Consider the following 26,073-nt stretch of genomic DNA (forward strand, 5'->3'; position numbering starts at 1 on the left):
CTTTTACTAGTGTTATGAGTTTTTTGTAGATTCTTTCAGATTTTCTACCTAGATAATCATGTCATCTGCAAATAAGGATAGTTTTACTTCTTCCTTTCCGATGTATATGCCTTTTATTTCTTTCTCATGACTTATCCCATTGGCTAGAACTTCCAGCACTGTTAAATAAGGGCAATGAAAGCAGATATCCTTGCCTTGTTCCCCAATCTTAGAGGAAAAACACAGTCTGTGATCATTAAGTATAATATTAGCTGTAGGTTTGTTTTATAGATGTTCTTTATCAAGTTGAGGAAATTCTAATTCTCCTCTATTTCTGTTATTCTGAGCACTTTATCATAAATGGCTATTGGATTTGTCCTTTATTTGCATCAATTGATATGATCATGTGATTTAGCCTGTTAATATGGAGGTATATATAAATTGATTTTTAAAATATTGAACAAGTGGGCCAGGCATAGTGGCTCGTGACTGTAATCCTAGCACTTTGGGAGGCCGAGGCAGGTGGATCACCTGACGTCAGGAGTTCGAGACCAGCCAGGCCAACATGGTGAAACCCCATCTCTACTAAAAATACAAAAAATTAGCTGGGCGTGGTGGCACATGCCTGTAATCCCATCTACTTGCAGGGCGGAGGCAGAAGAATTTCTTGAATTCGGGAGGTGGAAGTTGCAGTGATCCGATATCATGCCACTGCTCTGCAGCCTAAGCAAAAGAGCGAGACTTTGTCTCAAAAAAAAATTTTTTTTAATTGAACAAGTGTTATATACCCAACTTGGTCATGATGTATAATTCTTTTTCCATATTGCTGAGTTGATTTTTTTTTTTTTTGCACCCTTGTAAAAAGGGATATTGGTCTGTAGTTTTCTTTTTATCCTTCTTTCTTTTAAAAAAAAAAATTCCTGTTTTTGTCTGATTTTAGCATCAGTGCAATCCTAGCTTCATAAAATGAACTGGGAAATGCTCCCTCCTCTTCTGCTTTCTGGAATAGATTATGTAGAATTGGTGTTAAGTATTCCCTGAACATTTGGTAGAATTCTTCAGTGAAATAATCTGGACCCGGAGATTTTTCTTTGGTAATTTCAAAATTATATATATATATTTTTTTTCCCCTAAGACAGGGTCTCACTCTTTTGCCCAGGCTGGAGTACAGTGGCCCAAACCTGCCCCACTGCAGCCTCAGCCTCTTGGGCTCAGGTGATCCTTCCACCTCTGCCTCCCAGGTAACTGGGATTATAGGTGGGTTCCCCCATGCCCAGCTACCAATTTCTTTAATACTTGTAGGCTATTCAAATTATCTGTTTCATATTGGTGAATTATGATTATCTATTTTTTGAGTAATTGGTCCATTTCATCTAAGTTGTAAAATTCATATGTGTAGAGTTATCTGTAGCTCTTCATTTTTTAAATTTTTTTCAGGGTAGGCAATGATGTTGTTTTATTATTGATGTTGATAATTGCTGGAGAATTGTCAACTTTATAGATATCTTCAGAAAAAGCAGTTCATCATTTCACTCATTTTTTTCTGTTGTTTTCCTGTTTTCAATTTTATTTAGTTCTGCTCTTTTATTATTTCCTTCCTTCTGCTTGTTTTGGGTTCATTTTGCTCTTCTCTTTCTAGATTCTTAAGGTATAGCTTAGATTATTGATTTGAAACTTTTTCTCTTTTTCTGATGTCTGTAGTTAGTAATGTAAGTTTATTGTATGCTGTGTACAACCACCAAAACCAAAAAATATATATAATTTTTAAAATGCCATTTACAACAATAAAAGACATTAAGTATAGAGGAATATATCTATAGAAGGTACAAAACTTTTAAAGAACACGTGATAAACCTTACTGAAAATTGAAAAATCTGAATATATGGTCAGAGAAACTATGTTTATAAATTATAAAGATGATGGTTCTCCCCAAATTAGTTCTAATCATCCCAATGAGATTCAAGTACTGTGCAGCCTAAAAGAATGATAAATGCTTATTATAGATACTGTTTCGTACTCATCAGATTAACAAAAAATAAATTATAATTGAAAATATTTATAAGCACAAATGTGGGGGAAAAACTCAAAAACTACAGGTAGTAGCATATACAGGTGCAGTTACTGGGAAGAACAGTTTGACAATATCTAGAAAAGGTGAACATTTTTATATGTCTTTATGAAACTCTCTTATATATCCACACTAACAGTTAAGATTAATGTTCACTTCTGCATTGTTAATAATCATGAAAAATCCAGAAAGCCTAATTGTCCATCCATAAGAGAAGGGATGAATATATTTGGGAATTTTTATTCAGTGGAATACATATAGCAATTAAGATAAATGAACTAGAACTACATGTATCATTAGGAATAAAACTCTAAAACATAATATTGAGCATGAAAATATTATTGCAGAGTGTTTGCAGTATGCTAACATTAATATAAACTTCTAAAATGTGTGAAGCATTCTTGGGAATAATCAACATTAAATTCAGGGTGCAGTTTACATCCTGAGGTGGAGGAATTTGGGGAATTTCAATATAATGCTTAAACTAAGTATTTTCCATAATGCTTAAGCTGCAACTGTAATGTTCTTTTTTAAAAAATTAAGCAAATACAGAAATGTTAAATTTGACAAAACTAGATGGCTATATAGGTGTTAGTGGCATTATTCTTTTTACTTCTTTGTTTGCTTGAAATATGTGGTAATTTAAAAAACTAAGAATAAAAACAAAAATATTTTGTTAACAGACCCAGAAACCATATGTACAACTTATTTTAACAATAAAAATCCCAAAAGAAAGAGGGGTAGTAAAAATTCTCAAAGATCACAATGAAAGAAAGAATAGTCAATGTAAGTAAACTTAATCAGTTTGTTCCTATGGGGCTAGCTAATAAGTGTTCGATTTATACCTCTGTATTTCAGGTACTGGGTATCTAGGAGCCCACAGGCTGAGCCTCACAGGACAACTATTTCTTCTCTTTTGTTGTTTATTTCTCTTTACCTATGTTCTAATATTTCTCTCTTCTATCTTCCCTAGATGTGATACTAGTCTAATGTTTTGTTCTTTCATCTGTTGATAAGAAGCAGGACACATATCTTTATTTCAATTGATCCCTTTTCTAAGTCAGAGGGCACACACACGAGAGACTTAAACCAAGTCTCTATGCCTATAAAAATCCTCAAAGAGGGTTTTTTCAAAAAGTAGGAGGTAACATTTTCAGGATCCTCCTGTAGAAGCCGGTTTTCTTCTCCCTTTTATCTCTAGCCTTCCTCACATAGAAAGCTCTCTTTGTTGAAGTTCACTACCAGAACAAGTATGTATGTCAAGTGTTTGTTATCTATTGAAGGAGCTACTAATATGATAATATATAAGCTTAAACACACCTACAAATTATTTGTTAATTTATGTGAGAAAGGATCTAACCCATTTAATGTAATGTATTACATAGATTCATCTGACTATGAAGATTATGCCTGATTCATCTTAAAAATTGAAGACTTTGCTAATCTGTGTCACTGTTTTCTGAGCCAGCACAATAAAGTAATAGGACAAATTTTCAATTAGCAATCATTATATTTAGTTAAGCGCTATATATTTCGTTATCACCAAAAGGCAAATTTATGTTATTTATGTTGGGTGGTAATAAGTATCATAGAGGTGAATAAATCAGGTAAAGGGGGTATAGGGTGCCAGGGGTTATGGTGATTGCTCTTTTATAATGAGTGGTCAGGAAAAGTTTTCGACTCTGGGGAGAGAATGTTTCAGCTAGAGGGAGCAGCAATTATAAGGACCTGAAAGTGAGAGTATATTTGACACATTCCAGGAACAACAGGCAGATGAATGGAGGCTGGAATAGAGTGAGAGAGAAGAGAAATAGCAGGAAATGAGCAGAAGAGTGGGGATGAGGGAGTTTGGATCAAGTAGGGCCTAGTATTGGCTTTGATTTTGAACGAGACAGAAAGCCATTGAAGCATTTTGATCAGAGGATGGACCTGACCTGACTTCTGTTTTAAAAAGATCCCTTTGGCTATAGAGAAGAGAAGATACCTACTTGCCATTCTACCTTTATAATCTGGGGAAATTAATGAAATAATAATAGTAATGGTTAATTTTTTATGCTAATATTAACTGCACTATGTTTTTCAAGTATTCATTTCTTACCACAACACTATGAACTAGGATTATAATTATCTCTTATTTTACTAATGAGGAAAGTAAAACACAAAGAGGTTAAGTAAATAGGCTAAGGCCTCGTAGCCACTAAGTAACAGAGGCTGAATTCAAACCCAGGCAGTCAGACTTCATCGCTTCCACTTTTAATTAATGAAAATGCCATACTGTCTCTTCTACTTCAGGTGGTATTATGAAGAATGCATGGATGTGGGTGTGAGTATGTATATCTTTAAAATGTTAAAATCCACCAAGTATATAAAACCAATGAAGTAATGGAAAGAACAGCGGTGGCTCACGCCTGTAATTCCCAGCACTTTGGGAGGCTGAGGCGGGCAGATCATGAGGTCAGGAGATCAAGACCATCCTAGCTAACACGGTGAAACCCCATCTCTACTAAAAATACAAAAAAATTAGCCAGGAGAGGTGGCAGGCCCCTGTAGTCCCAGCTACAGGCTGAGGCAGGAGAATGGCGTGAACCCGGGAGACGGAGCTTGCAGTGAGCCGAGATAGCGCCACTACACTCCAGCCTGGGCGACAGAGCAAGACTCTGTCTCAAATAATAATTAATAAATAAATAAATAAATGACTTCTATAAGTAGTTTTAGGGAGGGGGATAGAACTCATGGTAGATTTTTGATTTAAGGGAAAAAAATTGCTTGTAAAAGATGTGTGAAGAGAATATTACATTGAAGGAAGAACATTTCTGAAAATAGTTCATTAAAAGGCAAACTTAAAGAAAAGAAAAGATTAAAATCTAAGTGGTAATGTTTAGTCTGGGTGAGAATTGACTGAAGCTGGATAAAATTAAATTTGAATAAGATCAGCAAGCATCACAAAGAACTAGAAGTGTTTTCGTCATCCTGTAGAAAACTGATCCTCTGGTATACCACAATACTTTCTGAAAGTGTCTACATTAGTAATGATTAACCTGTTTGCTGGATTGAACTGGGTTTTAAAGATCAGTTGCGTTTGGAAGGAGAATGTTTCTAGTGGTGGTTTAAGACACTTTTTTTCCTGTTCGGTATTTAAACTGAGTCATACAATTTGAGACTATTGTGTCACATTTTCCACCTTTCATTCTCCTCAAGAGGCAGTAGTCAGGAGAAACAGGAGTGATGAACATTAGTGGCAGAGTATGTGGTTACAATAGTCAATAAACCACAGGATGCTTCAGATTCTTAAACAGTTAAAAGAAAAAAAAAAGCCACTACATAGAGTCTATAGAAAGAGTGATTGTCTAAAGCTGGCACTCAGAGAGCAAGGACCCAGCCATAATTAAAGCTTCCCTATCCCATTGTAACTCCTTTTACATAGACACCCTGAGAGAACCCATAACCTTGACTGTCTGAATATTTTACAAACTAACAAAGCAGTTTTGTAAAGAAATAAACAAAAACAGTCTAGTACTTAATTACAATTGCAGCAGTGTTAAACAGTCTTGCATGCAGATTAAAGAAAGCCTTCAGGCTTAGATTTTAAGACTTTAAACCAGTTCATTCTAATCTCTCCACTCTCTTGTGATGACATAAAGTATCACGTCTTCAAAAATAACTGTTTAGGATTTGTATTTCAAATTTTTATTAAAATTCTTCCTTTCCCCTGGACTGATTTTTAAAGTTTGTCTGAATATATTCCATATTTAATTGCATAACACAGACTGATAAACACTTTTGGAGTGCCAGCTCTTTAACTGAACCTTTAATGGAACAGATATAAGCTGTTACTCTGTGAATTCTAAATTAGCCAAAAAGAGAAAACTGGGAAAATCCTGACAATACCTCAGTTTTAATATATCCCCTTTCTTCATTTCTTCAATTCCAGCTTTTATCTACTTGAATCTAATTAAGTTAGCTTAGATACAGACTTCCTAATAGAAGTAAGCTTTTAGAAATAAATTTAAAAAGCAGAAGACTTGTTTTGTTTCAGGAATAAGGTACAGAACATAACACAGTAGACAAGGAACAGAAGAGTGAATATGAGCTAAATCGTTTTTAAAACCACAGTCTTCAGGGTTGAAGAGAAGGGAGATGTTGATAGGGCAAATTAAAGAGGATTTTTGATATGAAAACAGAAAGTAAAGCTGCTTCTTGAATATATTTAAAATTAGCTCTTTAGATTGCCTATATAAAGCCGATATTTACTGAGCACCTATTATGTACCCAGAAGCACTTAGCTTCTATCAACTTACTTAATGCTCACAACTATATGAGATCTTTAGCATTATTTTCCCTATTTTACAAATGAGTAACTGAGGCCACAAACAGTGTATGTAATTAGATCAAAGTTATATACTTTGCGAGTAGTATTGCCTGGTTTGAAACTCAGTCTAGCATCAGAGCATGTGCCCTTAGCCACTGTGCTCAATCAACTCTAAATTAGCAATCCTTTACTTTGATGCCATACAGCAAATTTGAAAAATTTTTTTGTATGAGTCTTAGTATATTGTGTATCAGAGATGAAGATACCTTAAACATAAAGATATACCAAGATATGGGACCTATCAGACATGTAATAGCAACTTTCTGAGTTGGGAGCCAGATATGGTGTAAGTGTCATATCTGACTGGTTGAGAAACAGAATGGAGCTTCATTTCATACATTCAAACACATTTTCCTAATCTTTATACTTGTTTTGTTAAGATACACACTATTGAAGCTGTTTTCTAAATTTATCTTTTAAAAAAGTTTTGGAAAATCCTAGACAAAAATGGAAAGTTATTCGCAGCTGAAATTAATAGGAAATATTAACTATGGAGGTATCTGCCTTTAAAAAATAGGAGAATGCAACACATTGAAGATTATCTAATTTATTACAAAATTTAAATGCTAATAATGGTTGTGTTTTTTGATGGAACTATGAATTATTTTTTACCTTCTTTCTGCTTTTCTTTCCAGTTTTTCCTTCATTAACTTGTTTTCCTCATTATACTAGAAGTCACTTTGTTCATAAACTTGAAAGAAGAAATTTAACTAAAGATGATTCCATAATTAATTTATAATTTTTAAAAGGGACTGATTTAGCTTACCAGATTATAAACTCTTTTAGGGAAGCAAATTTCTTCTTCTTTATAACTTCTCATAATGCCAATTCCTGCAGACAGTAGCAGCATAAGGTGTAATTATTGACAGAAGCCATTACTGTGGACCATTGAATTCACCCTGCCAAGAAGTGAAATGAAATTTAGAAAATTTAGAATTTTCAAAAGGTTGTGTAGAAGAAGCGAGTACTGAGGAATAGCGAGTCATGAAATGTAGGGAACTTAAAGCAGAGCAAGAAAAGCCCAGAAGTATCAGAGCTCCCCATACATTATTATGAAAGTATAGCCAACTTCAATTTCCACCAAAATTTTGCAATTTGCCTAAAGTAGCTCTTATGATTTCCTCAGAGACTTTTTATAAATATAAGGAAGGTAATATCAAAACCAAGCAAGGATAATACAGAAAAGAAAATTACAAACTGTCTTTCTCATGAACATAAATATAAGAATCCTAAACAAAATGTGAGCCAACTGAATCCAGCCATATATAGAAATTATTGTAAATTATGACGAACTGTGATTTATTCCAGAAATACACAGGTGGTTTAACATTTCCGAATAAATGTAATTCACCATATTAACAGAAAAAGGAGAGAGAGAGATCACATGATCATTTTGATAGATTTTTAAAATCTTTAATATTCATTCATAGTAAGACCTAGGAATAGAAAGATTAACTTCCTTAATCTGATTAAGAGGATCTACAAAAACCTACAGCAGAATTCAATATAAAATGCCCACTATCACTACTTCCACTCAGCATTGTATTGGAGGTCCTAACCAGTTTAATAAGTCAAGAAAAAGAAAGCGAAAGCATAAGCATTGGAAGAAGAAAGAAAATTGTCACTATTCACAAATAACCTATTGTATACATTAAAAATCTAAATGAATTTGCAATATTTATGTCTTTGGGATAGGCCATATTTCTTAAACAGAAAAAATAGTACTCTGTCAAGAAAAAATGGATTCATTAAACTTGTTTATCAAAAGACGCCCTTAAAAACTAAGAACTTCTGTTCATCAAAAGATGCCCTTAAAAAGAGTAAAAAGGCATACCACAACCTAGAAGATATTTATAAAAGATGATCTGACAAAAGACTTGTATCCACAATATACAAATGACTCCTACAAATCTATAAGAAAAAGTCAGGTAACCAAAGGGAGAAATAGACAAAAGATTTAAATAGATGCTTCACCAAAGAGGATACCTAAGCAGTAATAAACATTTGAGAAGATGCTCACTCTTACTAGACATAAAGGAAGTGCAGATTAAAACAACCAGAACAATTAATATCCCAAGAGTTGGCAAGTAAACAGAGCTATTGGAATCCTCATTCACTGCTAGTGGAAGTATAAGTTGATTTTAAAAACCACTATAGAAAAGTGGCAGTGACTGCAAAGCAGAACATATGCATACCCTGTCCCAGCAGGGTTCCATTCTTAGGTGTGTACATGTCCACCAAATACATGTTTTAGAATGTTTACAACATGTATTTATAATAGCCCAACATCAGAAACAATCCAAATGTTTTTTAGCACTAGAATGAATAAATAAATGTGGTATAGTCGCGCAATGGAACACTTTACAGCAGAGGTCAGCAGATTTTTCCTGTAGAGGACCAAATAGTAAATATGCTAGACCTTGTGTGCCATGTGGGTTTCTGTTGCAGCTACTCAACTATATTGTGATAGCATGAAAGTAGCCATAGACAATACTTAAACAAAATAGAATGACTGTTTTGTAAAACAAACAAACAACATTTTATATGTGGACACTGAAATTTGAATTTCATAGAATTTTCACATGTAATGAACTATCTTTCTTTTGATTTTTTTTTTTTTTAATGTAAAAATCTTTGGCTCACAGGCCATACAAAACAGGCAGTGGGCCAGATCTGACCTTAGTTTGTCAATCTCTGCTCTACAGCAATGAGAATGGACAAACTATAACTACATACATCACTGTGAATTAATGTCATATAATTTTTAAGTAAAAGAAGCTAGACACAAAAGAGTACATAGTAGAGCATTCTATTTACACAAAGTTCAAAAGTAGGCAGAATTATCTGAGATGTTAGAAGCAAGACAGATACTACCCTTGAGGGAGCTGGTAGTGACTGAAAACAAGCAAAGGGGAGCTTCTGGGTAACTAATAAAACATTCTGCTTCTTGATCTTGATGCTGGATACACAAGTGTGTGCAGCTAGTGAGAATTCATAGCATATTTTTATTTGTGCACTTTTCAATATGTATGTTACTTGAATAAAGACTTCATTAAAATGGGAAGCTATTAGTTATATGGAGTAGGAGAGGAAAGAACAGGTATATGTACAACAGTACTTTTCTACCTAAAAAAAAAAAAAAAAAAAGAAAAGGCACAGCAACTAATGACAGATTTTTTTAAAGGACCATTAAAACGTTTAAAAATTATTAGGTCAATAACAAAATTCCAAAACAAAAGTGTGAAGATGAAATGAAATATTGTTATTAAATGGCTGAACTTTTCAACTCCTTTAAACTCTCTGATTTAAAAGATCATTTTTCTGTTTCTTAAGGCAAATAATATAGATAAGACTATATTGCTGAGGAAGTTCCTAAAAGGAAGAAATCAGAGGATCATTTGACATTTCACTAAACCTCTAGCCTTTTCAAGCATCTCTACATATGTACTGATTAGTTTTCTTCTGATGTCTTTGGATCCTGCTAGTGCTGTAGTTATAAGTCAGCCATAGTTGAGTCTCGACTGTGCAGCCTTGAGAAAATATAGCCTTTTCATATGATGCTATAGAACTGAAATGTAATTTTCATTTTTATACCCAGAGGACAAAAAAAAATTATCTAAAAAGATATATACTTAAACTTGAAGTGATTTATGTTTCCATGGGTTGATTCCATTGTTTTGGTGGCATCTATGGGAGCTCTAAGAACTTATTTGGGATTTGCCATAGCAGCCAAGAAGAGAGTCCTGTGGCTACAGGACTCTATGAAATTTTACAATTAATGTTTAAATTAAGAAAGTATGGAGGGTAAAGCAAGCTATTATGTAATGACAAAACAATAAAAGAATTTTTACTTTTCATCTGTTTGTCACTCAACTTTGGAATAAGAAAAATACTGTTTTTTAAAGCTAGAATACCTTACTTGCTGAACTCTATAGCTCCTTGGAGTATTTGCATATTGTAACATTAACGTATTTTCCATTGCTCTTATCATTCACCCTCATGGCAACATTACTGATAATTTTTAAACCAAATTTATTTTGTTTAAAACTTGCTTTATGTATATATATTTTGTCCTCTTGAATTGTCATCTTCATTCACATATCAGCACATACAGACTATTCTATCCTGATTTCTGGAATTTTTAATATTTAAAAAATTCTGCTGCTTATAGCTGTGATACCTGGTATTATTTATGGGTTTTCATAAAGGGGGGAGTCAAAAGGAAAAATACAGTACTGTCTGGCCTCTCTCTACCTTCTCCTTTTCTATCCCCCCTTTTCACAGAGGAGTTTAATTTTAAATGATAAATGTGGAAATTAGAGACCATCGAGAAAATCCAATTTGGTGAGGAGTTTTAAAAATCCCATAATAAACGCAGAGTGAAATGTATGATTTAATGCAGGGCACCAATGGCTGTTATTATGGGCTATTAGCAAATCGGGGCTGAGAGTGAATCTTTATCACTTGGTGAGTGCGGGTTGGTCCTGCCTTTCCCTCTGCTATTGATTTGTAGCCGCTTGTCATAATGACACCGGGAAGCAATGAATGGAAGATGTGCTTTTGATAGGATTCAGGGGGGTCTTGGAAGGGGGAAAGAAAATTCAGCAAGTTTTCTATCTCTTCTGCCTGATTAGATTTTTTTTCTTCTTTTAAGAGCTTTCACATTCCAATAAAAATGCTAAATCAGCGCTGTACCAGAATTGTTATGGTGTAAATAGCTAGTCACATTTAAAGGAGGAAAAGATAAAGAAATATCAACCAGACTATGTAACGTTAGATGAATTTGACTTTATAGAAATGGAGTTGCACGTGTATATGCTTGTGAACACATGAAGAGCAGTGTGAAGAAGTGTCAGGCATAATACTGTAAGTATACACACTACATCAAGATACACCTATATTTTTGTAAGTATGTGATCATTTGCCTTCAGTATGTGACAGAAGGTGATTTAGCTTTGTATGAATGTGTCCATTTTATGAAGATCAATTCAGTTTTTGTTATGTATTTATTTTGATAAAGACCACATAAGAAAGAGGTATATTTGTACTGATAATTAAGTAAATTTAATCTCCTGAATCTACTAGTCATAGTAGAAATTTACTCAACATTTTTCAGATAGGAAAACCATACTGTTTGAGGACAAAGACACTCATGGGGTAATCCAATGAGGGTAAAAAAGATTTCTCTATAGAAAATCTACCTAAAATTTTCTTAGCTGTCAGCATATGGAAATAGTTATTTGTAGCCCAAGTATGTTTTTTCTATCCCCTTTAAAAGGAAACAATGGTTTTCCTTCCAGGCTCTTTTATTCCAAGACAATGCTAGGGATAAAAGTTCCTCTCTTTACATGCAAAAGTGCATGCATGCAGGCAGTGTGATGTTACAGCAATGGAAAGGGCTAATGTAAGCATGGAGGGAGGAGTACATTCAGTGAACATGTGACACCATTTTGACAGTTACATCAAATGATAAAATCTGCCTTCTCACCTGCTTTACTTCTCAGGTAGGTCTAGATGAGAGTAAGAAAAGCACAAATATTCCCCTATAGTAAGTAGAATACCACGGTTAGATACTTATTAACTGCTTGTGGTGATCATTTATCCCTTTATCCTTTCTAGTTGAGGAAGACTAAAAAACTTTAAAATATAATGTTGCATGTAAGCAGAAACCATATATGAAAAATAAATCCCATCTGGATCCTTAAAAACAAACTTAAACACCAGAAGGTCTTCTAATCTATTGAAATATACCATGAAAAAATATATTTGGAGGCCTGGTTTACAGAATTTAATGTCAGGGAACCAAAAAGCAGCTGTGAAAAAAAAAAAATCAAAACTATTAATCTAAGTGTATTTCTCACGTTTGTGAAGTAAAAAGGGCTGTATTATACTCTAGGTATTAATCTCACTAGAAGAGTGTGTGATTTAAAACCAACAGTAAATGAAATGGATGTTCATAGAGATGTGAACCAAGAACAGATAGACTATCTGTAGTTGGAACTTTGTGCTATAGAAGGACTACTTCCCATTAGTCATGCATACCTGAAAGGACTTTATGAGAACTTGCGTCTTTTCAGATGTTGAAACAATGAATGCCCTTTAACAGAGAAGGTTTCCCAGGCAATGCAAACAGATACCAGAGTTCATATACTTCCATACCCCCGCACCTCCCATAAAAGGAGTATGCCTAAATTGTGATAAGTTAGAATGTTGCCATTTATTATGTATCATTTATTAAAAACTAATTAAAGGCAGAAAGAGGCATTTCTCTTTTTTTCAGTGGCAGTTTTATTCTATGTAATGTAAGTGATTATTATTTGGTCTATATATAGCTGTTTCATACTACAATGAATTACCTGTATTAAAGTAATAATACCATATGTTCCCACAGCTTTTGTTCTAATGTAAAAGCACAATTAATCATTCCAAGAGCACGATGAGAGGTAGTCGTTTCCATATTTCATATATATTAAGTGATTTCCACTGTTATCCACCCAAAAGTAATAGAGTTGAAAATAGAAATGTGAAACATTTCTGTTTTTCTCACCCTGTGGTTATATAAAATATATCTTATTCTATAAATTGAGATAAATTTAGAAAATAGTTTTTTCTGTCTATATTTTTATTTACTAGGAAATCTATTAAAAACTATAATAAAGTTTACTGTTGCTTTATTACATCCAGTGGTTATTTCTTCTTTCATAGTGACAGGATGAAAATTTTACTACTATTAAAAATTTTGGCTGGATGCAGTGGCTCACACCTGTAATCCCAGCACTTTGGGAGGCCGAGGCAGGCGGATCACAAAGTCAGGAGATTGAGACCATCCTGGCTCACACAGTGAAACCCCATCTCTACTAAAAATACAAAAAAAGTAGCCGGGCGTGGTGGCAGGCTCCTGTAATCCCAGCTACTTAGGAGGCTGAGGCAGGACAATGGCGTGAACCCTGGAGGTGCAGCTTGCAGTGAGCAAAGATTGCGCCACTGTAGCCAGCCTGGGCGACAGAGCAAGACTCCGTCTCAAAAAAAAAAAAAAAAAAAAAAAAAAAAAAAAAAAATTTACCTTTTGAGGGCTTCATAAATAAGATATATAAACTATCAACAATTTTTCTAATTGAGAGTAACTTGAATAAATACTGAAATGAGATTAGCGTTTGTTTATGAAGCACTTTCAAATATATTAAGTGTTAGTATCATTGTTATGATTGCTTTTATTATACTTGAACAACAGAGTAGTAGAAGAAAAAATAGTACTTGTGCATACATATAGAATGAGGGAAGGGAGAAACTCAAGACAAGAATAAATTCTTGTTTTTTTTAGAAATAGAAAACTAAAAAGAAAACAAATAGAATAAGATAGAAAGGGAATTAAAAATTCCCAGACATGAAAATATTAACACATAAGAGGTAATAAAAAACAGTAGATTGAAGAAACTGTCAAGATAAATGAAAATGAAGATGTTAAGCAGAATTTAACATAATGTTTTATACATCCATTGTCTTCTTTAAGCTTTTGTGGGATAGGAAAAAAAAACATGATCTTTCCCAAAAGTGTACACAGCACACTAAAATTTCTATAAGCTCTGTGCATTATCACACTAATCCTCCCGTTATCAACACTCCTATGTGGTTTCTGGCAAGAATTATTGCTCCCGTTTGACAGAGGAGCTGAATCACAGTGGAGAACACTGACTTTTTCAAGGTCAATGGTGAGTCAGGGATAGAAATAGAACCTAGAGTTTTTTTTCTTACTCCAAGTATGTGGCCTTTTTATACCCATTTCTCTGTCTATTTTTGTCTTGGATTTGTTAAGTCCCTGTTCTATTTAGACACCATTCAAGGGATTTAGATAATACAAGTACCTGAAGAGCCATATTTCAATAATATTTTATTTCTAAACATTGCCCCACTCTGGAAACATTAGGATATGTGCTACTTTTTCTTTGTACCTCTTATATTTTGGGTTGGTATTTTTTACAGATTTGTTTAATCTTTCATATGTTGCACACGTTTAACCTTATTTAGTGTGCATAATGCAGAATAACATTCTCCCACCTTAAAAACAAACTAAAAGAAGAAAATATTAAGCAAATCTAGTGGGTTCGTGAATTCTGATCCTTTCCTCAGTGTTTTTAGTTCCTTATTTACCAGAAGACAATTTCAGAGATCTTATTTTTGCCCATGTTTCTGAGCCAAGTGTTTGATTGATCTTCACTTTAATTATTAAAGTGATAGAAATATGTAAACATATATATGTATATAGACATATCACATACTTGTGTTCATTAACATTCTTCTTAGTCCTTTCTTAGTATTGAGCTTTTCATAATCTTTCTCATGCTATGTCTGTAATTCATTATGTAAATAAGCTCTTTTAAAAGAGAAAAAGTTATGCCGAGGATAGAGTGGTAATTTATGAAGTTACTAGTCTCACAGTTCAAATTTCTTGTTGTGTATTAGACAATGAAAACACTGATTTCCTTCATTTCTTTAAATTTCTTTGTACTTGTGTCAAAACTGTTCAGAGGAATATATTGATGTTATGTAATGCTCTCTTTTGAAATATCCCATTTTTCCCCCCTGGAATTTAAAGATATACTCACTTTATAGTCAAGTAATTTGTTTTTCTTATGTTCTCCCTTTTGGATTTTATTAAGCATGAACAAAATCTTGACTGTCACCAGAAATAAAAATTTCAGCACAAATACACTTATGAGAAATTAGGTAAGTTTCCAGAGGTTGAGAGAAGCAAATTATTGTCACCACTATTTTTTTCTGATGGAACAAACTCCTGTTTTCCTAAGTACTAAAATTCTTAGTACATTCTAATGTTAGCAGTGTACTTACATTTTATGCAAATTGTTTTCTTTAAAAACTAGCCTTTGAACAAAAGGTGCATTATTTTTTAAAGTGGATGTCCCTTATTTTATAAAAGTTTTTTAAAGAAAACCTATAACTCTTTAATATAGTGTTATAGTTTTACTTAGCTGACATTAAAAGCCAGAAAATTGTTCTAAAGCGTCATTTATCTTTCTTGGCTGCAATGCCAAGGAAAACCTAAGGTTCAGTGTAACCAGAACACTTTATGGGGGAAAAAAAAAAAAGTTATTTCATGTGCATGCAACACTAGAGGGCACTCTTTAGCAGGTTGCAAGATAGGGACTTTCTTACTGGTATCAAAGCCTGGCTTGGTGATGGAGGTAAGGGTTTGAGGAGTTCAGAGGTTTGGGCAGGTGCGGGGTGAAAAAATGGCATTTAACCTTTTATAATATCTACTCTTCCCAAAAAACTAGAATACCACAATCAATGCCAATAATACTATGTCTCTTAAAACATATTCTTAAAATTGTTCGTGAAGCATGTATTTCTTAGAGATTAATAATCTTAGTTACTTCTGCATAAGTGTTTCTTTATATATGAATTGAATACCACTTATTTAACTTGTTTTTAAAATTAAGTACTGTATGGTTGTTCACCCTATGTTTTGGTTTACATCAGTATTTTCTACAGCAGATAGAAAAAGTAACAAGTTTTGATACTTTGTGTCTGAAAAAAGAAGTCTATTTTTTATTTTTTTAATTTGAAAAAGCTGAAATTAAAACCAAAGTAACATTTTTTGTCCTCTCTAATAAACCTTTTATTTCTGTCTTTTGATCCACTATAGATGAGACCTCCTTTTTCTTTTGATTTTGCTTTAAAGCAGCCTCTTTGCATATACTAATCGCATTCTCATGCTTATTATTTTATCCTGGTTCACAAAAGGGATATGATCTCTGAATCATGTATTTGCTCTTACAATCTTTTGTTTTTTCCTTCTTTTCTTTTTTTACATTTCATTTTCCCTTTCTTAGTAAACCATGCTATAAGGCTGCAAGAATAAGAGTACTCTAAAGCTTATTAACCAGTTTTTCTGACATGAAAAATGCTAAATCTACTTAAGCAATTAGCATGTCCAAGCCTAACTATAGTAGAGATACAATCAACAGATCACCAGTATTAAATGATATTTAGAAGGCAGCAACGCATAGCAGTTAGAGATTGGACTTTTGAGTTAGATCAACTTGAGTTCCTACTCGCTATGCGACAGTGAGCAATTTTTTATTTGACATCTGTAAGCCTTAATTCCCTACCCATAAAAATGGGAATAATAATGGTAATTATACTTTAAGTCAGAGTTGAGGACTGAAGATTTTATATGTGTGTGTGTATGTATGTGTGTGTGTCTGTGTGTTTATATATAAATATGTTATATATATAATTGCACATAGCAAATAGTAAAAACAGGTATGCTGTTATTTATTATTCAGATTTAGCTGAGATCTCTATTAATATTGCCCTGTATGCATTTCATTTTTTTGCAGTACCTTTTAGATACAAAATTTTAAAATTATGTACTTGATTTTTGTTAGCTTTTGAGCAACAACAAAACAATGTACATCAGAGATAGCACTGCCTTGACTTTGAAAGACCTTTGACAATAAAATCCAAGGCCAGGACTAGGGTGAGGCTAGGAAGGTGCTTATATAGCAAAATTTAAGGAGGTACCCACTTTCAGGTGTCAGCCTAGCGCTTACATGACCCTAGGATTGAGAGACTCCTTAAATTTTACACCATAGGCATTTCTCTTACCTCATCCCAGTCTTGGCCCTGATATAAACCTTAATTTTCACTTTGTCTTTTTCCTTAAGTTCATGAAATAAATGCTTATGGAAAAAGATAATTTGCATATAGCTTAATCAGTCTGCAGAGGCTGGGCACAGAAAAGCTTCAAGAACCTTATTCAAGACCTTCCAAACTGTGGATGGACTTGAACACTCAAGGCATCTTTGTTGTTCAGATGGGTATTTGGCTCATAATAATAAAATGCCTTAAATATCTTTAATGCTAAAAATGATACAACCCTTTTTTTCAGGCATATTATGACCTAAAAATTCAACTTCAGTCATTAAATCCTTGTGGCAACTAAACTTATCTCTGGCAGAGCATGTTTTAGGACCTTCTAGTAAGGTTACCAATCACGTATATTGCACACAAGTCATTTCAGCTGCAAATAAAATAAATAAAATTCGAATCACTGATGTTATATCCAGAAGCTGAAATTGCATGCAAGTTTAGACTATAAATACCTACATTGCAATTTATTGAAGTGACAATTCTAGTATTTGTTCTGGTCATCATTAAGAGTTACACATGTATAAAAATTTTGTATCTGATCAGAGAACCAGCATTCCTGCTCTTAAGAGACATTGTGTCCACATTCCACTCAGTTCCAAAGCACTCCTTATGCTAATAGTGCAAACACTTGCTCTCTTATTACTGCTATAGTTTGGTTTGTTTGACCCCTTCAAATCTCATGTTGAAATTTGATTTCTAATGTTGGAGACGAGGCTTAATGGGAGGTGTTTGGGTCATGGGGGCATATCCTTCATCAATAGATTTGTCCTCTCTGGGGGTAAGTGAGTTCTCATTCTATTAGTTCTTATGAGAGCTGGTTGTTAAAAGTAGCCTGGCACAAACCCCCAGTCCCCCTGCTTTCTCTGCTTCCTCTCTCGCCATGTGATCTCTGTGCATGCCAGCTCCTCTTTAACTTCTGACATGAGGGGAAGCAGCCTAAAGCCCTTAGCAGAAGTAGATGCTGGTGCCAAGCCTCTTGTACAGCCTGCAGAACTGTGAGCCAAATAAACCTCTTTTCTTTGTAAATTACCCAGCCTTAGGTATTTCTTTATAGCAATACTAAGCAGACTAAGACAATAACTTTATTTTGAAATTTAAACTCAGTTAAAGCTTATGTATTTGCCTAATTTGACTTTATTCTTATACTTTCTGGGGACCCCAATATTTCAATACTTACAAACATAAAGGCACAAGCATTTTTTTAAAAAAGTATAAGCATAAAATAAGGTTTCTTGATTTGATAATAATACCCAAAGCTATCTACTTACAAGCCTTTCCTAGTTCTCTTGATTTTCAAATTCTTGTCACTTAGTAAACTTTCAACTTCTTCTATGGCTATGATCCTTATTGGGTATCGTAAACTGAGTTAGATTTTCATATAGCCCAAGAAAAACTAAGTCTTTTGACATTGATAACTTTCTGGGAAATACTACTTTCTGTGAGTCAAAACTGAAACCAGTTCCTAAACAGAGTTACTGTTGGATGCTGTATTGCTGATGATTATACTTTTTATGGTTTTATGATATGAAGCAATTTAAGGTAACTGAGCGGGAGATTTCTGTCATTTGTGTAAACCAGACTCATTTTATGTTCCTAAAATCTTTGTTCTCCCATAGTTCTATCAAATTAAAGCTGCCGTACTCTGTTCCCACATTATTACTTCAAAAATCCAGTGTTGCACTCTGCACACAAGTCTTCACAAGACTTTGACTGTTAAAGTCTTCACAAGACTTTGCTACTGTTTTTGATTTAATATAAGAAGTACTAAGAAAGCAGCCCAGTAGAATAGTCAGGAGCTCAGCCGTATGTTTGAACTCTGGCTTCTGAATAAGTTAAATTACTTCCCAAAGCTTTACCCTCTTTATATGCACCATGAGAATAATGATAGTACCTATCCCATAAAATGATTATGATGTTCAATTAAGATAAAACATTGAAATGCTGATTATTATTTGACATTGGAAGGCTTGTGAGAATTTGATACAGTAAATATGTTCTTTTTTCCAAAAAGCCTTAAAATTATGTGTTTTTACATTTTTTTAAACAGTTATAGAATGCTTTCTCCCTTAGGAGATCTCATTTATACTCAGGTTTCCATTATATGCCTTTGATTCTTTTAATTTGCATTCCTTGTTCTTACTCTGTTTCTACATGACATCTCTAAACATAGCTCAAAATTAACATGTCCAAATATGAACTCCTGATCTTCAAATAACCCCCTACTTTAAAAATAAAGAAAAAAATCTGTTCTTTTGTCCCGTATTCCTTACTTTTTGTAAATGACTTAACTAATTGCAGAGACATTAGAATTATTTTTGATAATTCCCTCCCCATGTCTACTTCATCACCTAACGTCCATTTTACCTTACAAATATCTTTTGAATTCAGCCACTTATGTCAATTTCCACTGCTACCGTCCTAGGCCAAATTACCATGATGTTTCACCTGGCCTACCACAAAAGCTTCCTGTTTTTTCAACATTCGTTCTTACCTCTGACAACTATTTCTCCATATCACAACCAAAGTGATCTTTTAAAAATCTGGTCATTTGTCTCCTGTTGGTGAAACTTTTCAAAGGCTTCCTATTTTCCCTAAAATGAAGACTACCATCTTTAATATGGCATTCTAAGCTAAGCATGATCTGAACTTAGTGTCATGCTCCAACTTCATTACATCACATTCTTCCCCCTACTATTTCAGCTACATACCTATTAACTTGGATCTTTGGACAAGCCTTTCCTTCTACCTACAAATACCATTTTCATCCCATTCCTCCCTTTCCTAGATAATCTCTACTCATCCTTCAGATCTCAGCTTAAAATTGAGTTCCTCATGAAAATCTTCCTATACTCTCATACATTCCCCAGCAAACCGAATCAGTCCCCTACTGTGCATTCAGAGCTCCCTATGTTTTTATAACACTTACACAATTTTTGATAAGATATAGTTATGTGATTAATGTCTATAAACTATGGGATCTATATCTAGTTTTTCTCTCAATTGAGTAACCTATGCTCACAAAGCTGGCTGGAACATAGTAAATATTGCCAAGTGAGAAAGAGAAAGTCGTCTGACTTGGTAAAATAATGGCAATGTTCTGGATCTTTAGATAGCCAAGAAACCTTAGAAATCATTACATTATATATAATTGTTTTATAGATTAGGAAGCAACAGGCCGGGCACGGTGGCTCATGCCTGTAATCCCAGCACTTTGGGAGGCCGAGGCAGGCAGATCACAAGGTCAGGAGAGTGAGACCATCCTGACTAACACGGTGAAACCCTGTCTCTACTAAAAATACAAAAAAATTAGCGGGGCGTGGTGGCGGGTGCCTGTAGTCCCAGCTACTCGGGAGGCTCAGGCAGGACAATGGCATGAACCCGGGAGGCAGAGCTTGCAGTGAGCAGTGTTCGCACCACTGCTCTCCAGCCTGGGCGACAGGGTGAGACTCTGTCTCAAAAAAAAAAGCAACATTTTTGCTGTCATTTGTATTAGCTTCCTTAAATTATGCTTGTCGTATTGTACATCATCTATCAATAATCAGGATAGTCTTTGAAATTCTCTTTGTGAAATATTATTTCTTTATTTGTTAATATTTACAGATCTGGTGTATTTTAAAATAAATGGTCACATAAACAAAATATTGTATTACACCGTCATCCACAAACGGTTATCACATGCTGGTGCTCACTTTACACATATGCCATTTTGGCTGATGCACTCACCCCATGGAACCTATTGTTTGCAAACAGTGCCTAAGGATCCCTATCTTTTTTTGAAGATTAACTCTAAGCAGATCTTGTTCCTTCTTACCATGTGTACATGGGAATTATCAGCCTTAAACATGTATCTTTTTATGAGACCCTATTGAGAATATGATAGCTCCCTCTGTTTCATTTTACAAAGAGAAACTTGCCATTGGTGGTCATTCTTCAGAAACAATAGCTTTATCATGACATCTGTTTTTTTCCTAGAGACAAACAAGCAGGTACAATACCTGCCCTTTAAGGTATTGCTTACCTTAAAGGGCAAAATAGAGGAAACAAATAAAAAACAAAGAAGAAAAATCTATGGTCTTCAGTTATCTATGGATATTTGGCTTACCCGTTGTAAACAATTGGCTTTTAGGTTCCTAATACAGCTCCTAGAATTACTGTTTTAGTCTGTACTTTTTATTTTCACTGACATGAATTTATCTTTGTCATAATGAGTTGAAAACTCTGAAGACACAAGAAATTGGTTCTCAAACCTACTAATTTATTGTCTTCATTAACTTAACATATTCTTTCATAATAGCTCTCTACATCTAAGCCAAGATTAAAAAAAAAAAAAACAAAAAAACTGGTTTTCAACCCTGTTACTCATTTTGGGTTTATTTGTTGAGACGCCACACAGATGAATATTAGTTGCCCTTGTGGTTTGGAAGTGCAGAAATACATAAACATAAACTGAGTGTTAGTATATTCCTTCAGAATACTGCAAAATAGCAACAACTTTCATTTGTTGTTTCCTGCAGTAGATTTGTTACCTACAAGAGTGTAGGTAAAGATCTTAACATCATGGTTTTTACTGTTTGAGTTACAAAATAATAACCCCCAATCTCAGAGTTGGGTTTTTTCTTTAAAGCTGTTAGATTTAAAACCTTGTTAAATTTTACATCGATTAAATTGTCTTAATATACTTACTTTTCTCTACTGAAACTTAAGGAAGACTGCAAGTAACATTTATAACAATGTGCGATTGCTTTACTGAAAATATCCTAGTATTCTGACTCCCAGTGAGAGCGGTTTTGAATAATGCTTTGTGGTGCTCAATGCTATGGGTCCTAGCATCCTAGTTTCCCTTTAATAACACATGATGAATTTAGCATGCATTTATTTATTTAGATAGTTTTTAAACCTGATTTTTTTTTCTCTCGAAGCAACGATTTTTTATTTCTTTCTTTTTAAGGGCAGGATCTTGCTGTGTTGCCCAGGCTAGTCTCAAACTCCTGGATTCAAGCGATTCTCATGCCTTAGCCCCTCATGCAGCAGGAATACATGTGTGTGCCACTGTGCTCAGCTAGTATCTCATTAATTAGTTTTTTTTTTTTTAGACAAAGTCTCACTATGTTGACCAGGCTGGGAAATAGCAATTTCTGAAACTTTACTTTGTTATGTCAAGTAATCTTCTGTCTTGTTTTGTTTCATCATATTGGTTCTGTGTTTACCACTTTCAAGCTTCAAAAGATGCTCCTGTCTGGGTGTGGTGGTTCGTGTCTATCATTCTAGTGCTTTGGGAGGCCAAGGTAGGAGGATCACTTGAGGCCAAGAGTTTGAGACCAGCCTGGGTAATGTAGTGAGACCCCATCTGCCCCCCAGAATTGAAACAAACTAGCTGAGTGTGGTGGTGCATGCCTGTTGTCCTAGCTACTTGGGATTCTGAGGTGAGAAGATTGCTTGAGCCCAGGAATTTGAGGCTGCAGTACGCTATGATTGTGCCACTGCTCTCCAGCCTGGGTGCAGAGCAAGGCCCTGTCTCTAAAACAAGCAAACAAAACAAAAAACAAAAGGTGCCCCTGATTTTAGGATTTGGTAAATCAGTTTTCATTCTGTAAAAAACCTCCTTTATTCTCAGCTTTCCAGACAGACATCTTAATTGTTTTGAGTTTGTCTTCCCATTCCCTGACTTCTTTGATTGTAGTGACCTTTATTTAATGTTTAACATCTCTGATCTGAACCTAGCATATCAAGCATGAGTGAATCATAGTTACTTTTTGAATTCATTCTTATATGGTATATTTTTCCAATGGTGCCAGGATTTTGTTTTTTAATTATAACTTTTACTGCTCCAACACAGTAAGTTAAACTGTGCAGGGAGCACTTAGTAACTCCCTAAGAAAGTCACACATTAACATAATGGATTATTTTTTGGCCTCTAAAAGTTGAATTGCCTTTATTAGTTAATATTTCTCTAAGTGTTACTTCTGACATTCATTGTCTTTTGAGCATGTAGCTTTAATTCGGATGGAAGTTAGCTTCAAATTTTTACATTTTAACTTTCTCTGATCAGTGAGTTGATTTGGTAGATAACGCATTTAAAATAGCATTATAACCACATATGCACTTATTCATACCTAATATACACAATATGTTTCCTCAGTACCTCCCATCTTTGGAAAAGTTTGGAAGAGAAAATTTCAGGGAACTGTGGCTTTTGTTATTTTATAGAGTTATTTGCCTTGATATGTGGATACTTTTACTTCTATTTGAAAGATAGTTATTCTCAACCATTAATCAAATATTGTTTCTAGTTATGTTCAATTACAATATGAACTAAGTGTTTGCTTTATTTTCTATATCATTTATTTTTATTATACTGGCACTGCCTGGTTTTGAGATGCAGATGGCTGTGTTTCTGTAGTGATGAGAATTGGAGGAATGAGGGAACTTATACACCAAAAATGGTTAAGTTATTCTTTCTTACAAAGAAGCCTCAGAATGTTCCTCTACAAAGAAAGCATCTAGGGAATGTGACATCATCAATATGGCAGAACAGGAGAATCTAGCTTTCATTCCCCTCAAGGAAACACCAGTTTGTGTAACTACCCACAGACGAGAATAGATTTTGTGGGAGTCACAAAATCTAGCTGAGAGTTTCCAGCACACTGGTGGAGCAAAAAATCTGAGAGTGGAAACATTGAAGAGTAAGAAGAGCAATTTCATTTTACTAATATCACCCTTCCTTAAAGTACCACATCTTTGTGCCAAAAGAGGCCCCCTTGACCCACAATTTCTCTCATGAGGGAAAGTGAGAGCAAAGTGAGAGCCTGAGTTACCCAGCCTTGTGGGATGCTGCCTGAGAGTCTCACATCATCTTGCCCCACCCAGAATACCAAGGGGATCTACATGGCTGAATAATCCAATGGTAGCTAGGAGTAGGGAGAAGAAGTGAACACTCACAGCAACTGGCATGCAGTTTTCAACGGCCAGCCACAGATATAGTTAACTGGTTCATGGAGTCCATCAAGAGATCCACCCACAAATCCTGCAGGACAACTTTCCCATATACACTCCCAACAAGTTGCTGTGCACCCTTAGGACCCCATTCACCACCACCACCATGGATGGTACCCCGTGCGTCCCTGGTGCATGGCCTGTGCAAGCTCCCTCAGACAGTGTATGGATCTCAGTAGCCAATATGTATCTTAAAAGCCTGATCTACTGGTTTGTGAGAAAGCACACAACCTTAAACACTTCAGGGCACAGCTCTGGGGAAAATAAATGAAAGGTTATTGGCACCAGTCCCAGCTTTGTAGGATGACGAGAAGGCACACAGTATTAAGATTTCCCCATAAGAGGAAACAAGAGGAGTGAAGCAAATGCATTCATGGTAAAGGTCTGAGAAACCTTCAGCATCTCTAACCAGGCTCACTGGTGAAAGTCTTTCTCTCTTCATGGTAATCAATAAAGACAGGAAGAGTTGACTGTTTCTTCAAACGTGAAGGCTTCAAGGAACATGAAGATTCAAGGAAGTATACTACCACTAAAGAATTACCAGTCTTTTGAAATTATCTAGTGAGAAGAACAAAAATATAAAAGAATGAAAAGGATGAAGAAAGCATATGGGATGATGGGACACCATCAAGTGAACCAAAATATGCATTATGAGATTCCCAGAAGTAGCTCAGAAAGAGAAAGAGGAAGAAAGTTTATTTAAAGATAGAATGAAAGATAGCTTCCCAAATCTGGAAATAGAAATAAGCATGCAGTTCCATGAAGCCCAAAACAACTCCAAATAAGTTAAGCATAATGAGGTCATCACTGAGACACATTAAAATCAAATTATCGAAAGTCAAAGATAAAGAGAATTTTGAAAACAGAAGGGGTTTTTGTCACATACAAAGGGCCCATTATAAGACTATCAGCAGATTTCTCAGCAGAAACTTTACAGGCCAGGAAAGAGTGGGATGATATATTCAAAGTGATGAAAGAAAATAGCTGCTAACCAAGAATAGCATGCCTGACAAAGGTGTCCTTCAGAAATAAGGGAGAGATAAAGATTTTCACAAGCAAACAAAAGCTGAGGGAGTTTATCACCACTAGACCTGCCTTACAAGAAATGCTAAGGGAAGTTCTTCAGGTTGAAATGAAAGGATGCTTATTAGCATCAGGAAAATATATGAAGGTGTAAAACTCAGTAATAAAGGTAAATACATAGTCAAATTAGAATAGTCTAATACTGTAATGGTGGTATGTAAATCACTTTTACTTTATGATGAAGGTTAAAAATACAAATGTGTAAAAATAACCAGCTACAAAAATTTAATTGATACACAGTACAAAAAGATGTAAATTGTGGTATCAATAACAGAAAATGTTGGCAGGGTGAGTAAAAGTATAAAGTTTTTGTATGTGACCAACATTAAGCTGCTGTCAGTTTAAAATAGACTGTTATAACTATAAGATGCTTTATATAACCTTCATGATACTCACAAAGCCAAACTCATAATAAATACATACAAGACAAAGAAAAAGGAATAAAATCATACCACTTTAAAAAAAAAAAAAAAAGCAAGAGAGGAAGAAAGGAACAAAGGAACTATAAAATAATCAGTTTTATTCAAATGGCAACAGTAAGTTCTGACCTATCAATTAATTTAAATGTAAATGTATTAAATTCCCCAATCAAAAAGCAGAGTAACCCAATGGATTAAAAAAACATGATTTGACTATAGGCTACCTGCAAGAAACTCACTTTAGAATTAAGAAGACACATGGGCTGAAAGTCAAGGGATAGAAAAAGATATTCCATGCAAAAAGTAACCAAAAGAGAGCAGGAGTGTCTGTCTGTCACAGAGATAAAGAATATTTCTTTGTAATCACAAAGGGATCAATTCATCAAGAGGATATAATATTTGTAAATTTATATGTACTCAGTGTTGGAACACTGAAAAATACAAAGCAAATATTAACAGAATTGAAGGGAGAAATAGACAACAACATA

The 26,073-nt window shown here is 34.4% G+C and overlaps 1 protein-coding gene and 1 long non-coding RNA gene across 4 annotated transcripts in view; one reads left to right on the forward strand and one right to left on the reverse strand.

Annotated features, from left to right (window-relative positions):
• Window positions 1–26,073, forward strand: part of PMFBP1 (polyamine modulated factor 1 binding protein 1) — a 532,821-nt gene that overhangs the window by 156,122 nt on the left and 350,626 nt on the right. The gene's annotated exons all lie outside the window — the stretch shown is intronic.
• Window positions 1–26,073, reverse strand: part of LOC123570470 (uncharacterized) — a 128,753-nt gene that overhangs the window by 71,456 nt on the left and 31,224 nt on the right. For 2 of the 3 annotated variants that reach the window (XR_012429341.1, XR_010583889.2), the window contains exon 2: window positions 7,183–7,315. The exons of the other annotated variant lie outside the window; for it this stretch is intronic. This is a non-coding gene — a long non-coding RNA (uncharacterized lncRNA). The remainder of the gene's footprint in view (window positions 1–7,182; window positions 7,316–26,073) is intronic. 3 annotated transcript variants of the gene reach the window in all.

This window comes from Macaca fascicularis, chromosome 20 (assembly GCF_037993035.2).
Source record: "Macaca fascicularis isolate 582-1 chromosome 20, T2T-MFA8v1.1".
Taxonomy (NCBI): domain Eukaryota; kingdom Metazoa; phylum Chordata; class Mammalia; order Primates; family Cercopithecidae; genus Macaca; species Macaca fascicularis.